The sequence below is a fragment of the Palaemon carinicauda genome, chromosome 39 (genome assembly GCF_036898095.1).
Source record: "Palaemon carinicauda isolate YSFRI2023 chromosome 39, ASM3689809v2, whole genome shotgun sequence".
NCBI classification, from domain to species: Eukaryota; Metazoa; Arthropoda; class Malacostraca; order Decapoda; family Palaemonidae; genus Palaemon; species Palaemon carinicauda.
This window is the reverse complement of record NC_090763.1, coordinates 44,910,386-44,926,023: the sequence shown is the minus strand read 5'-3', so window position 1 is coordinate 44,926,023 and position 15,638 is coordinate 44,910,386. Positions and strand designations below refer to the sequence as shown.

Below are 15,638 nucleotides of genomic sequence, written 5' to 3'. Positions count from 1 at the left end.
CTGGTCACAACTGCTAGCCAGACCCTGCTTCCCAGGTCACAAACTAAAAGTAAATCACAAATAAATCCTTAGATTATGATTATAGTAAACAAAAAATAAATCCTTCCACTATGAAAAGTAAATCACAACTAATTCCTTACCTAATGATTGACATCGCCTATTTTCTTCTTGGCAATCTTTACAAAAGTTTAGCAGTAGAAAATGTTCTGGCATTCCCTGAAAATTAAGCCAGAATCAGACATTTGAGGCCTTATTTCGCTGTTATTTTCTAATTTCACACGAGTAACAATGGTTTTACACTAAACGAAGAGCATTTCCATCATAATTAATTGCCGACATGAACGAAATTAAAAATTTTGAAATAGATTGATGTGCTTCCCTTAAGTTCACTCTGGGAGACGTCTTTATGAGATGGTGATTAACTTAGAAACTGAAGGCGAAGGTGGGAATAAAATGGCTGTTGTAGAACAACATCCGGGAACTTATGAAGAAGTACTTGCAAGCTGTTAATTTGTTTAAAAGAAATCACCTGACAAATACGTCATTGTAAATGCACAAAACCCTCTCCAAACCATGGGAATGAAACCCCTTCAGTCTCTCAGATGTAAACAATGGACTTGAGTGAAAAACCTACTTAATAGACTGATATGCAAGTTATAATGCCCCAGCTCCTATTAAACATATAGAGAAGGTATTATTGTAGTGTATTACAGGGCAATGTAACCTAGGAAAAAAAAAACTACTTTTTCTTATAGAAAAAATTACGCTCTCTTCGAAAATGATACTTGTTCCCATTGCAAATTAATAGTTTCAGATATATATATATATATATATATATATATATATATTATATATAATATATATATATATATATATATATATTATATAATATATATATATATATATATATATATATATATATATATATATATATATATATATATACATAATATACATATATATACATAATATACATATATATATATATAATATACATATATATATATATATATATATATATATATATATATATATATATATATATATATATATATATCCTACAATAATGGGGGACCCCCAGTGGGAACTCAGGGGTTTTGGGTGGGGAAAACACACTGGGGAAACGATATATAACCGTAAAACAAGCCTTTTCTTCTCTAAACATTACCTTCTTGAATGTATAATAAACTGAGGAAAATACAAAACAGTATAGCTGGAAAAAATACCAAACTAGCCAGCAATCGTCTTTTTTTATAGCGAATTCCAGTTTCGCTAGAAATAAGAGTATCGCATATTACCCGTAATTTATGATCTCCTCTTGCAACATTGCTATTGTCCTAGACTTCTCTCATTTTAGTTGTCTTCAGCAAGTTTATTTCATTCTCTTTTCCCTTGATGAGACCGTTACTCCTATTAAGTCCATCTAACATTTTCCTTTCTTTCTTTAACCTATCTGCAACTAACTCCATCTAAGAGTATTTCTCTTTATAATTAGGTCCTTTATTTTCATTCATTCCTATTTTTTTCCCTCAAGATAGCCATCCACCGGTTTGTAGCAATTTTACACCACTAAAATAAGCCGGTTAACAGTCAATTCTATTGCTGCCAATTCCTTTTTTGACCGGTGTGACGGTCTGAACAATCCCCCGGTCTCAGAATTCTCCTTGATAATCTGCGCATGCGCGAACATTACCGTTTGCCAGTGCATACGAGGTTAACGTTTTATTTTCCTGTAATGTTAGCTTGCACAGCTCAACATTACCGTTTGCCGGTACATACGAGCTTGATGTTTTATTTTCATGCGAGCGAAGCGAGCTAATGGCGGAGAAGAACCATTATACAATGTCAAGGAGAATTCTGACACCGGGAGATCGTTCAAACCGTCACACCGGTTATCAGTCAATTCTATTGCTGCCAATTCCTTTTTTGACTGGCCATGACAAGCTAAGCAGGTCCACAATTCACATTAGTTGCATAATGCACAATGTAATCCCCCCAAAAAATAACCTTTGCATACAGTAACCAGAGAGGGTAATTTTTTCTATAAGATAAAGTAGTTTTTTTTTCCTAGGTTACATTGCCCTGTAATACAGTAAAATAATACCCCCAGATATTTCATCAACACGCAGATTTGACTCTCCTGTTGCAGCTTCCTCAATGCTTTCGCTACCTGTCTTTTCAGTTTCTCTTACCAGAGTTGAAATGATAAACTCAGTTGCTTCTATCTTACTTATAGCAACTTGCTGTTTTCATTCGATCCTAAATATGTTTCTGTTTGTTTTCCTTCATTGTACACCATCCCTGTGATTAATGACGCCTTTGCCTAGCTCTGCTGTTTCACTAGCTCTCTTATGTTCTCACCCCTAGTGCTCACCCAATTACTATTGTTAGCAACCATATAGCTCGCGTTGAATTACTCACACTAAATACACTGTCGTAGGCTCATCCTGTCTGCTTTAAAGCCACGTCTGACTCTGAACTAACCTTAAACTACACGCATTTTGGTTGCTATGATTCCTCTTAGGGTGTGAAGTCACCGGTATGGGCCATGGGGTCACAGCCTTGCTCGTCCGGCTTTCGCCAAAAATACATCCAAGGATTGAGATTGTCCATCCACCTTCATTCACTTCTGCACTCAGCCTCTCACTTCAATTATCTGTGTTCAACCACTACGCTATTTAAGAACACGTGTTTTCCGAGAGTGCTTCGTCCTGTCAACTCTAGTGACTCTCGTCTGGAATCTAGAATCCGACAGGGCGACTGTCCTGTTCCAGTTTACACATTTAGTCAATCTTTACAATGGCTCCTATAGGAATCCTGCAACGTATTTTAAAGTTCATCATTATTTACACTTTTATATCATTCTAACTTGAGTATCTCCCCATAGTCTAATCTCGAGACCTTTAATAATAATAACAGACAAATTTATTTTGGAAACCAAAGCTAAATGAATGAATTTAAATAATAGAGATCGTTCCATTGTATCATGCAAACTTTAAGTTCTATTTTTCATAATATAGTTTGTTTATTAATTAAATGATTAAACAGTGTTTATTATTTTGTGGGCACATATATATTAAAAACAGTAAAATTAAACTAATTTGTGGTCACGATTTTATTCAATTGTTAAGATGAAAACTGATATGACTAAATCAAAAGAAATATCTGACAACTTTTCTCCTGGCACGGACTCTTCGTTAAAAAAAAGCTATTGTCTAAGCTTTAAATCATTTTCATATAAAAATATATTTTCTAATACTAGTAGGCTACTACAGAATACAATGATATATAAGAAATAAAATGTATGAGATCCCATTAATGTTTTATCTGACCGTAAAATTAGATCATTTGGAGGGGTTTTAGTAATCTTGTTTGGTAACACAAGTGAAAAAGCATTTTCACAAGGATGATGTTGACGTGGCAAAAAAAGAATTTGGTATTATGACTTATAAGACATTAATATGCCATTCTAAAGGCAATGCTAAGTCTTAGGATTTAATATAGATGATGATTAAGGAATATTCCATCCTAGAGATAGCTAATTATAGATGAAAACCATAAAAATTGAGATTTGGTGTTAGCAGACGAATTAATTTAGGGAAACAAAACTAAATTAAGAAAACAATATCTTATAAATTGGCCCATTCTATCATGTAAATTTGAGTTTTAATTTTGGTACTACTGTTCCAGTATTCTATTAAATGATTTATATATGTGTGTTATTTACTATAGGCTATAGTAATTTCAAGAAATTCATGGACACGGCGATGGTATGGGTACCTATTGGCAGAAGTAGTAACTATTCAAATAGACACTTATTAGATACTACATGACAACTTTACATATCCAAAGAAGGTGTCTAGTGCAAGACATGGACTATTCTATCATTGCAATATAGGACGAATATATTAGAAAATATATTTACTTTTAATTGGAGATATAATATATCCAATTGTGAAGATAAATACTGAGAAGAGAATTAAAATAGAAAATCTACTAGCCACCTCTAGCAACTTCAACCTTGCCCATATTATTCATCAAAAGAGCTATTGTTCAAGTTTTAAAATTCTTATATATAAAATATATTTTATGTGCAGAACTAATACAAAATATATCTATATCAAATAATAAATTTGCTCAGATACCATCAAAGTCATATTTGATTGCAAAATTAAAAATCTTAAAGGAATTTTGCACATTTCTGTTGGTAAAACAAGTAGCTCAGCCTGTTTCAGAAATAGTCAACTGTCTGTTTTACCAAATACGATATACCAGAGACCTTAAGGAATTCTAATTTTACAATCGAACTGATCAATAATAGTATCTAATAAAATTTTATTAGGTGAAATAAATATATCCTGTATCATAATCATACATAAAATATATTCTATATGAAAGACACTTAAGGCTTGGACAATAGGTATTTAGATGAATAACCTGCGATGGAAAAGTTGCTACCATCTTTTTTATTTTAATTTTTAAAAGAAGTTTTCCTCCTAGCAACTGGATACATTATTACTCAGAAGAAAAGTATTTTCATTTCTTAATATATTCGTCTTATATTGCAATGATTAGATAGTTTGTTTCGCAATAAATAGCTTTTTTGATATACAAAGTTGCAACTGTTATTTTTTTCTCCATATTTTAGTTATTATTTTAAAGATTACAAGCCTATAATGAATAATAAATATCGATAAATCTTTTAGTAGCATAAACGAACAGTATCCTTAATATTAATACTGAAGTTTGCATGATGCAATGGGACAACTTCCATTATTAATTGAATTTTGTTTGCCTAAATAAATTAGTCTAACGAAAAATGTCGCAATTTTTTTAATGCTTTCACCAAGAAATAGCTTTCTCTAGGATGGAATACCCTTTAATAAATAATCATATTCAATTTCAAGAATTAACATTGCCCATAGAATGGTATATTAATGTTTTGTAAGCCATAACACCAAATTTATTTTTTGCCACGTCACCATCACCCTCCCAAAAATGCTTTTTCACTTGTGTTACCAAACAAGATGACTAAAATCCTTCAAGATTTCTAATTTTACAGTCAAATAGAGCATTAATTGGATCGAATAAATTTGTATTCTTGTATATGATTGTATTTTGTAGTATTGTCCTCTAAAAATATATTTTATATTTAAGAATATTAGATTTCATACGATAGTTTCTTTAATGAAGAATCCTTACAGGACAAAAGTTTCTTGAGGCTTCTTTCAATTTATTGAAATTACCTGTAGTCATCTTAACAATTGACTTGATTATATCTCCAAATTAAAACAATTTTACTTGTTAACAAAATTTTTTTATTTTTATTAGTTGATTTTTTTTCTGAATCTACTCAATGTAAGAAAAATTAGCCCAGGTACGCACACATGTATACAAGTGTAGATACACACACATACATAGTATATATATATATATATATATATATATATATATATATATATATATATATATATATATATATATATATATATATATACTTTCTGGGTGGAGATATCTTAACGTGGTGAGAAGGTTTGCGTATTGCCATGAGTAGCAAAGCTGTTCTATAATAAAAAGTCAGGGCCACCCATACTAGGTTGGTTTGATGTGAGCGATCAGACGAGAATCTCCCACCATCACCAATCTACGCTGGTCAGCATGGGGAAGAAAACTAGCAAATCACAGATATGAATAAGAACATGTCTGGGGCCTTCGTTCTGCAGTGAACTAGAAGCGTCTCTCTCTCTCTCTCTCTCTCTCTCTCTCTCTCTCTCTCTCTCTCTCTCTCTCTCTCTCTCTCTCTTCTATGAAGTCTCTTCCCCTTTTATAAGCATTGTTGAAACAATATTCACTTAACGCTAATAAAACAGGCCATCAACACATCAATGTTAATTACTGAAATCAGATAATGGAAAGAAACACTGGGCAAAGAAAACTAAATTTATCATATATATATATATATATATATATATATATATATATATATATATATATATATATATATATATATATATATATATATATATAATTAAATACTAAGCTTCAACCCTAGTTGGAAAAGCAATATGCTATAAGCCCAGGTGCCTTAGCAGGGAAAATAGCCCAGTGAGGAAAGGAAACAAATAAAAATAAAATAATTTAAGAACAGTAATAGCATTGAAATAGATATTTCCCATATAAACTATGTAAAATTTGACAAAACAAGAGGAGGAGAAAATAAACAGAATAGTGTGCCCGAGTGTACCCTGAATCTTTTATATGTATATGTAGCCTGAAATAATAATATTAATAATAATAATAATAATAATAATAAATAAGCAAAATAGTAGGATGACAAAGATTTACCCTTCCACAAATTCCCCCCCCCCATCCCCAGCTGATGTAGTGACCCGTCACCCACCTGCTGTGAGTAGCTCAGCCGTGTGTGTGTGTGTGTGTGTGTGTGTACGGGTCTATTTGTGTACATACACGTACGTCTGTGAACGGTGGTATATATATATATATATATATATATATATATATATATATATATATATATATATATATATACTGTATATATATATATATATATATACACACACACACACATATATATATATATATATATATATATATATATATATATATATATATATATATGTATATATATAAACAAGTGCATCGGTTTATAGACCACTGCAGGACAAAGTCCTCAGACATGTCAATTGAAGTCTTTGGTTTGTCCAGATTTCAATACCACGCTATTATTATTACTATCCAAGCTACAACCCTAGTTGGAAAAGCAAGATGCTATAAGCCCAGGGGCTCCAACAGGGAAAAATAGCCCAGTGAGGAAAGGAAATAAGGTAATAAATAAATGAAGAGAACAAATTAACAATAAATCATTCTAAAATAAGAAACAACGTCAAAACAGACATGTCATATAATAAACTATCAACAACATCAAAAACAAATATGTCATAAATAAACTATAGAAAGACTATGTCTGCCTGGTCAACAAAAAAGCATTTGCTCCAACTTTGAACTTTTGAAGTTCTACTGATTCAACCACCCGATTAGGAAGATCATTCCACAACTTGGTCACAGATGGAATAAAACTTCTAGAGTACTGCGTAGTATTGAGCCTCGTGATGGAGAAGGCCTGGCTATTAGAATTAACTGCCTGCCTAGTATTACGAACAGGATAGAATTGTCCAGGGAGATCTGAATGTAAAGGATGGTCAGAGTTGTGAAAAATCTTATGCAACATACATAATGAACTAATTGAACGACGGTGCCAGAGATTAATATCTAGATCAGGAATAAGAAATTTAATAGACCGTAAGTTTCTGTCCAACAAATTAAGATGAGAATCAGCAGCTGAAGACCAGACAGGAGAACAATACTCAAAACAAGGTAGAATGAAAGAATTAAAACACTTCTTCAGAATAGATTGATCACCGAAAATCTTGAAAGACTTTCTCGATAAGCCTATTTTTTTGTGAAATTGAAGAAGACACAGACCTTATATGTTTCTCAAAAGTAAATTTACTGTCGAGAATCACACCTAAAATTTTGAAAGAGTCAGTGGCGATTGGTGATGGTGGGAAATTTTCGTCTGATCACTCACAGCAAACCCCAAGCTACAACCCTAGTTGGAAAAGCAGGATGCTATAAACCCAACGACTCCAACAGGGAAAAATTGCCCAGTGAGGAGAGGAAATAAGGAATTAAATAAACTACAAGAGGGGTGATGAACAATTGGAATGTAATATTTTAAGAATGGTAACATTATAATAATTATTTCATATATAAACTATAAAAAATAAATAAAAGACGAGGAGAAATAAGAAAGAATATTGTGCCCGATTGTACCCTCAAGCAAGAGAACTCTAATCCAAGACAGGAAAACCTTGGTACAGAGACTAGCAACAACAATAATAATAATTTGCTGTGAAAGCAATTCATGGCGAAGCTAGTTCCACATTATGGAGTGATACCACAAGAATGTACAGTACAGTACATGAGATTGAAAGTACGTAAAAGTACTATGGCAATGTGCTTAAATGGCCACCTATCTAAAGATGTCGAATTTGAATGGCATGCGAATATTACGAAGAAGAAGAAGAAGAAGAAGAAGAAGAAACACTCAAAGTATATTTGAATAATATTAATCGAAAGGAAACAATGAAATATCCACAATTGTGTCAAGAAATAATAGAATTAACGCAGGAAGGAAAACGACAATAAAATAATGATTATAACTAATAGGAAATAAGGACGCAAAGAGAATCAGCTGACTCCCGGCCAGGCCACAAGCAACGGTCTCTCTCTCTCTCTCTCTCTCTCTCTCTCTCTCTCTCTCTCTTTTTTTTTTCTTACCTTAGATTTGAAACTTTGTATATACAATACCTTATTTGTCGACGTTTTGATACCTTATAGATATATTTCATATTTTTTTTCCCAAAATATGGTTTTTTAACTAAATGCCAGAGCAATAGAACCTTAAAATATAAAAGAAATATGAATAAAGGATGGAAGAATAATTGAGAGAGAGAGAGAGAGAGAGAGAGAGAGAGAGAGAGAGAGAGGGAGATTCTGGGTACTTAGACGAAAACAATTGCCACATGGTGCCAAATATCAAAACAATACCCTATTTCAAGATTAATATTAGAATTAACGAGCTATAAATGGTTTAATTTTAATAAACATAAACCTTTATTACGGCGTTGAATTGTATTTGATCCTTGACTTTCATATAAAATGAATTAATCACTAGATTGTTTTGAACATGTTGCACAAACAGTTTCCTGTATGAGGTTCCTCATCCGATATCATTATCAAAACAACAATAAGCTCTATTAAGATCACGCAAGCACAGATATGTTAGTATCTCTTTTAGAAAAATCCTTATTATTTTGTTAACTTCTGTCAGTATTTTAGGAACTATAGCCTGCAATACAGGGTCTTTAGAATTAAGTTTAGTAAAAGATTGAAAAATAGCAAATTAGACAATGGCTAGGTTAAGTCAAATTTGGAAATCGAATGGCTTGAAATTACATATAAAAATCAGACTATATATCAGTTTAGTGAGACCGATGTTACTACAGGGATGTAAGTCATGGTATGACAACGAAACAATAGATTTAGTATATTTGAGAAAAGAGTCCTCACAAGGATATTGAGAGTTAAATGGCAGGGCAGGATTAGAAATATAACTATAAGAAAGATTAATAGAGTGCCATTTTTTAATGAGATCATGGTGAGGGGTAGATGGAGATGGTTTGGACATGCTCTTCGCACACCCCAAGAGAGATTAGTTCACCAAACTTTCAACTGGGCTCCAAAAGGCACTAGAATGAGTTGGAAGACCCAGACCTACATGGCTGATGACTATGAAGCGCGAAGTAGACGATGAATGGAGAATATTGAATCAAAAGCTCAAGATAGAGATGACTGGCGAATTTTAACCGAGGCCCTTTACGTCAATAGACGTAGGAAGAGATGAAGTGAAGGTACAAGAGAGAGAGAGAGAGAGAGAGAGAGAGAGAGAGAGAGAGAGAGAGAGAGAGAGAGAGAGAGATGTACATCGATCCATTTGAGTAGGAAATAAGTATTGGTATGAATTTAAAGAAGCAGAGCAATAAATAAGTGAATAAAACAGTAACCAAGGAAAAGATAACCACTGAAGCCAACCGCACCCCCCCCTCCAAGCACCGGCCACAAACCCCCCTCAGACACCACAACAAACAGCTGAGGTTGAATCTATAGTTCTGGTTCGAAGCGAGACGAAAACACACACACACACACACTCTCTCTCTCTCTCTCTCTCTCTCTCTCTCTCTCTCTCTCTCTCTCTCTCTCTCTCTCTATATATATATATATATATATATATATATATATATATATATATATATATATATATATACATACATACATACAACAAATGCAGTCGTTTCTAGTCCACTACAGGACAAAGGCCTCAGATATGTCCTTATTCATGTCTGGAGTTTGTAGGCATGGGAATAACGACGCTCACAGGTGCGTGTGTGCGTGCGTGCGTTTCTTATTGTATAGAGCAACCCCGTTATTACGAACATCACATCGTTCACCTTCATCTAAAGCATTCGAAATAAATCAAAGAAATGCCTTATGAATTATATAGAGTATGACATACGCTACAATACAACACAAAGTAAAAATAATAATAATTATAAACTTACCCTTTGGAAATGATGGGGACAAATTGTATATACATCCATCACGTGTCACTGCTATAAGAGAACTGACGGGACGAGGTCAGGGACAGGCGACAGCATCAGGTCCCCAAGGCTATCTTGATGTCCGTGAGAATTAGGTTTTTAATAAAGTTTTGAAATAAGTAGTCATTAGGAGTGCTAATAAATACTGGGAAATATATAGTCAAACAAAGTCTGTTTTATGGCAGAGATTCTGAATGAATAAACCCTCGCTTTATATGTTAATACTTTTCGGGAGAGAGTGTTCAAGTCCGTGAGAATTAGCAGACGAAATGGACCCCTCTAGGCCTCTACTACTGTCCAGATAAACATGCATTTCTTGTCTCCTGTGTGTGTGTGTGTGTGTGTGTGTGTGTGTGTGTGCATAGGTCTAAAAAGCATAAATTTCTTATATAATTACTTGAAAGACATTGTAAATATATTAATAAATGAATAAACAAGGGAATAACAAAAAATCTATTTTAATTATTCATTACTTCTCTTGTATAGTTTTTTTCCTTATATCCTTTCCTCACTGAGCTATTTTTCCTTGTTTAAGCCATTGGGCTTATAGCATCCTGCTTTTCCAACTAGGGTTGTAGCCCAGCTTGTAGTAATAATGATAATAATAATGTGTGAGGGAGTATTGACGCAAAGGGCCTCGGTTAGATTTCGTCAGTCATTAGATAATATATATAGTATATATGTCAATTTTTATGATTTTGTCCAAACTGTTCTTACACCCTTCTTCCTAACAATGCTGAGAGAGAGAGAGAGAGAGAGAGAGAGAGAGAGAGAGAGAGAGAGAGAGAGAGAGAGAGAGATCCAGCTATCAGTTATTATATCTTGAAGTTTATTCTTTCCTATTAGTCTCTCTCTCTCTCTCTCTCTCTCTCTCTCTCTCTCTCTCTCTCTCTCTCTCTCTCTCTCTCTCCTTACGAGTTATTTCTTCTCACCTTTTCCCCAATTCCTTATTTAGATTAATATTGAAAATGACTAAAATCCTGCTAAGGGGGTAACAGGTTGGTCTCCACGGCGTTGGTTCCATGCTGGCGTTCGAGTCACGCTCTGGTTCAATAGCTTTTTATAGTGTCTTCAACCTCACCATCCTTCAAAGCTAAGTATGGGGTGCTGGTTATGGGGGAGCCTATAGGTCTATCTGTTCATGCTAAGTCATCTGTAGCCATTGCCCGGCCCTCCCTGGTCCTAGATTGGGTGGGGAAGGGGCTAGGGTGCTGATCACATTATTATTTATCATTTTATAATAGGCCGTTAGTAGTCCACTGCAGAACAAAGGCCTCAGACACGACTTTCTAATTGCATCTGATTATGGCCTGTCTATGGCAGTCCACGCCCGCACGCTTTCTTAGTTCGTCAATCCATCGTCTTCTCTTCCTTTTCCTGCTTCTCTCTCTCTCTCTCTCTCTCTCTCTCTCTCTCTCTCTCTCTAGACCTCGTGGCGTAGTGGTATAGTTTATATATAAAAGATCTCATTTGAATTCTGTTGCAGTCATTGAAATGCTTTATTCTAATTGTTCATTACTTCTCTTGTAGTTTATTTCTTTCCTTGTTTCCATTCCTCACTGGGCTATTTTTCCTTGTTGGAGACCTTGGGCTTGTAGCATCTTGCTTTGCCAACTGAGGTTGTAGCTTAGCAAGTAATAATAATAATAATAATAATATTAATAATAATATTTCCTTATTTCCTTTCCTCACTGGGCTATTTTTCCTTGTTGGAGACCTTGGGCTTATAGCACCTTGGTTTGCCAACTGAGGTTGTAGCTTAGCAAGTAATAATAATAATAATAATAATAATAATAATAATAATAATAATAATATTTCCTTATTTCCTTTCCTCACTGGGCTATTTTTTCTTGTTGGAGACCTTGGGCTTCTAGCATCTTGCTTTGCCAACTTGGGTTGTAGCTTAGCAAATAATAATAATAATAATAATAATAATAATAATAATAATAATAATAATGATGATATTTCCTTATTTCCTTTCCTTACTGAGCTATTTTTCCTTGTTGGAGACCCTGGGCTTATAGCATCTTGGTTTGCCAACTTGGGTTGTAGCTTAGCAAGTAATAATAATAATAATAATAATAATAATATTTCCTTATTTCCTTTCCTCACTGAGCTATTTTTCCTTGTTGGAGACCTTGGGCTTCTAGCATCTTGGTTTGCCAACTGTGGTTGTAGCTTAGCAAATAATAATAATAATAATAATAATAATAATAATATTTCCTTATTTCCTTTCCTCACTGGGCTATTTTTCCTTGTTGAAGACCTTGGGCTTATAACATCTTGGTTTGCCAACTTGGGTTGTAGCTTAGCAAATAATAATAATAATAATAATAATAATAATAATAATAATATTTCCTTATTTCCTTTCCTCACTGAGCTATTTTTCCTTGTTGGAGACCTTGGGCTTATAGCATCTTGGTTTGCCAACTTGGGTTGTAGCTTAACAAGTAATAATAATAATAATAATAATAATAATAATAATGATAATATTACCTTATTTCCTTTCCTCGCTGGGCTATTTTTCCTTGTTGGAGACCTTGGGCTTCTAGCATCTTGCTTTGCCAACTTGGGTTGTAGGTTAGCAAGTAATAATAATTATAATAATAATAATAATAAAATTTCCTTGTTTCCTTTCCTCTCCGGGCTATTTATTCCGTGTTGGAGCCCTTGGGTTATAGCATATTGCTTACCCAACTAGGGTTGTAGCTTATATTGTAATAATAATAATAATAATAATAATAATAATCGTCATCATCATCATTCCACAACTGACCCAGGTGAATGTGACGGAAGGTGAGAGAAAAATATATTATAGTTTGAAAAGCAGGATGCTATAAGCCCAAGGGCTCCAACAGGGAAAATAGTCCAGTGAGGAAAGGAAAGAAAGAAAAATAATAAATTCTAGAAACTTTAACATTAAAATAAATATCTCCTATATAAACTATAAAAACTAAAAGAAAAGAAGAGGAAGAGAAATTTAGATAATAGTAGGCCTATGCTCGAGCTAGAGAAGAGAACTCATGCAAGCTACAAACCTAGCTTGAAAACCTGGGTGCTCTATGTGCCCTCTCTCTCTCTCTCTCTCTCTCTCTCTCTCTCTCTCTCTCTCTCTCTCTCTCTCTCTCTCTCATCCAAACCTTTTCATGATTTGAATTTGTTTCTTTGCAGAGTGAGCGTTTAGCGTTAATTGATATATTTCTAAACCAAATTTTTTCTATATAATTTCTCAGCTTTTCTCCAGCTAAAAGTTAAGCCTTAACCCTGTAGCAGTGTAGCTAAATCTTTAAAAATCTAAGTTATAAAAGCTATTTATTTTTTCCTACCGTTTTTCTAATACACTTAATGTTTATTCTATCTTTTCATTCTCAAACTTAATCTTATTTTCCCTCTTCCTTCCGATTTCTTATCAGGACTTTCTGCTATTCTTCATTCTCTATTATTATTATTATTATTATTATTATTATTATTATTATTATTATTATTATTATTAGCTAATAATAATCCTTCCAACTGAGAAAGTACTTTATCCTATAATGTAGCCTTGTACCTCTACATCAAAGGATATTTCCTCCTCAAAACAAAGTTCCTTTTTCTGTCCATCTTCCATAGTCCAGCTACCTGATCCTTCTAACTGAGAAAGTACTTTATCCTATAATGTAGCCTTGTACTTCTACATGAAAGGATATTTCCTTCTCAAAACAAAGTTCCTTTTTCTGTCCATCTTCCATAGTCCAGCTACCTGATCCTTCCAACTGAGAAAGTACTTTATCCTATAATGTAGCCTTGTACCTCCACATCAAAGGATATTCCCTCCTCAAAACAAAGTTCCTTTCTCTGTCCATCTTCCATAGTCCAGCTACCTGATCCTTCCAACTGAGAAAGTACTTTATCCTATAATGTAGCCTTGTACCTCTACATCAGAGGATATTCCCTTCTCAAAACAAAGTTCCTTTCTCTGTCCATCTTCCATAGTCCAGCTACCTGATCCTTCCAACTGAGAAAGTACTTTATCCTATAATATAGCCTTGTACCTCTACATCTAAGGATATTTTCTTTTCAATACAAAGTTCCTTTTTCTGCCCATCTTCCATAGTCCAGCTACCTGATCCTTCCAACTAAGAAAGTACTTTATCCTATAATGTAGCCTTGTACCTCCACATCAAAGGATATTTCCTCTTCAAAAGAAAGTTCCTTTTTCTGTCCATCTTCCATAGTCCAGCTACCTGATCCTTCCAACTGAGAAAGTACTTTATCCTATAATGTAGCCTTGTACCTCTACATCAAAGGATATTTCCTCCTCAAAACAAAGTTCCTTTTTCTGTCCATCTTCCATAGTCCAGCTACCTGATCCTTCCAACTGAGAAAGTACTTTATCCTATAATGTAGCCTTGTACCTCCACATCAAAGGATATTTCCTTCTCAAAACAAAGTTCCTTTTTCTGTCCATTTTCCATAGTCCAGCTGCTTGATCCTTCCAACTGAGAAAGTACTTTATTCTACAAAGTAGCCTTGTACCTCTACATTAAAGGATATTTCCTCTTCAAAAAGTAAGTTCCTTTTTCTGCCCATCTTCCATAGTCCAGCTACCTGATCCTTCCAACTGAGAAAGTACTTTATTTTATACTGTAGGTTTGTACTTCTACACCAAAGGATATTTCCTCTTCAAAATAAAGTTCCTTTTTCTGTCCATCTTCCATAGTCCAACTACTTGGTCCTTCCTACTGAGTCAGTACTTTATCCAACGATGAAGGCCTGTACTCCTACATCAAAGGATATTTCCTCCTCAAAGCAAAGTTCGTTCTTCTGTCCATCTTCCATAGTCCAACTACTTGGTCCTTTCCGCTGAGTCAGTAATTTATTCAATGATGAAGGCCTGTACTCCTACATCAAAGGATATTTCCTCCTCAAAACAAAGTTCCTTTTTCTGTCCATCTTCCATAGTCCAACTAATTGGTCCTTCCCACTGATTCAGTACTTTATCCAATGATGAAGGCCTGTACTCCTACATCAAAGGATATTTCCTCCTCAAAGCAAAGTTCCTTATTCTGTCCATCTTCCATAGTCCAACTACTTGGTCCTTTCCACTGAGTCAGTAATTTATTCAATGATGAAGGCCTGTACTCCTACATCAAAGGATATTTCCTCCTCAAAGCAAAGTTCCTTTTTCGGTCCATCTTCCATAGTCCAACTACTTGGTCCTTCCCACTGAGTCAGTACATTATCCAACGATGAAGGCCTGTACTCCTACATCAAAGTATATTTCCTCCTCAAAACAAAGTTCCTTTTTCTGTCCATCTTCCATAGTCCAACTACTTGGTCCTTTCCACTGAGTCAGTACTTTATCCAACGATGAAGGCCTGTACTCCTACATCAAAGGATATTTCCTCCTCAAAG

The 15,638-nt window shown here is 34.1% G+C and overlaps 1 long non-coding RNA gene across 1 annotated transcript in view; it reads right to left on the bottom strand.

The window, feature by feature from the left end:
- Window positions 1–2,767, bottom strand: part of LOC137631149 (uncharacterized) — a 40,162-nt gene extending 37,395 nt beyond the window's left edge. The window contains exon 1 of the long non-coding RNA XR_011041866.1: window positions 2,485–2,767. This is a non-coding gene — a long non-coding RNA (uncharacterized lncRNA). The remainder of the gene's footprint in view (window positions 1–2,484) is intronic.
- Between the last annotated feature and the right edge of the window lie 12,871 nt (window positions 2,768–15,638).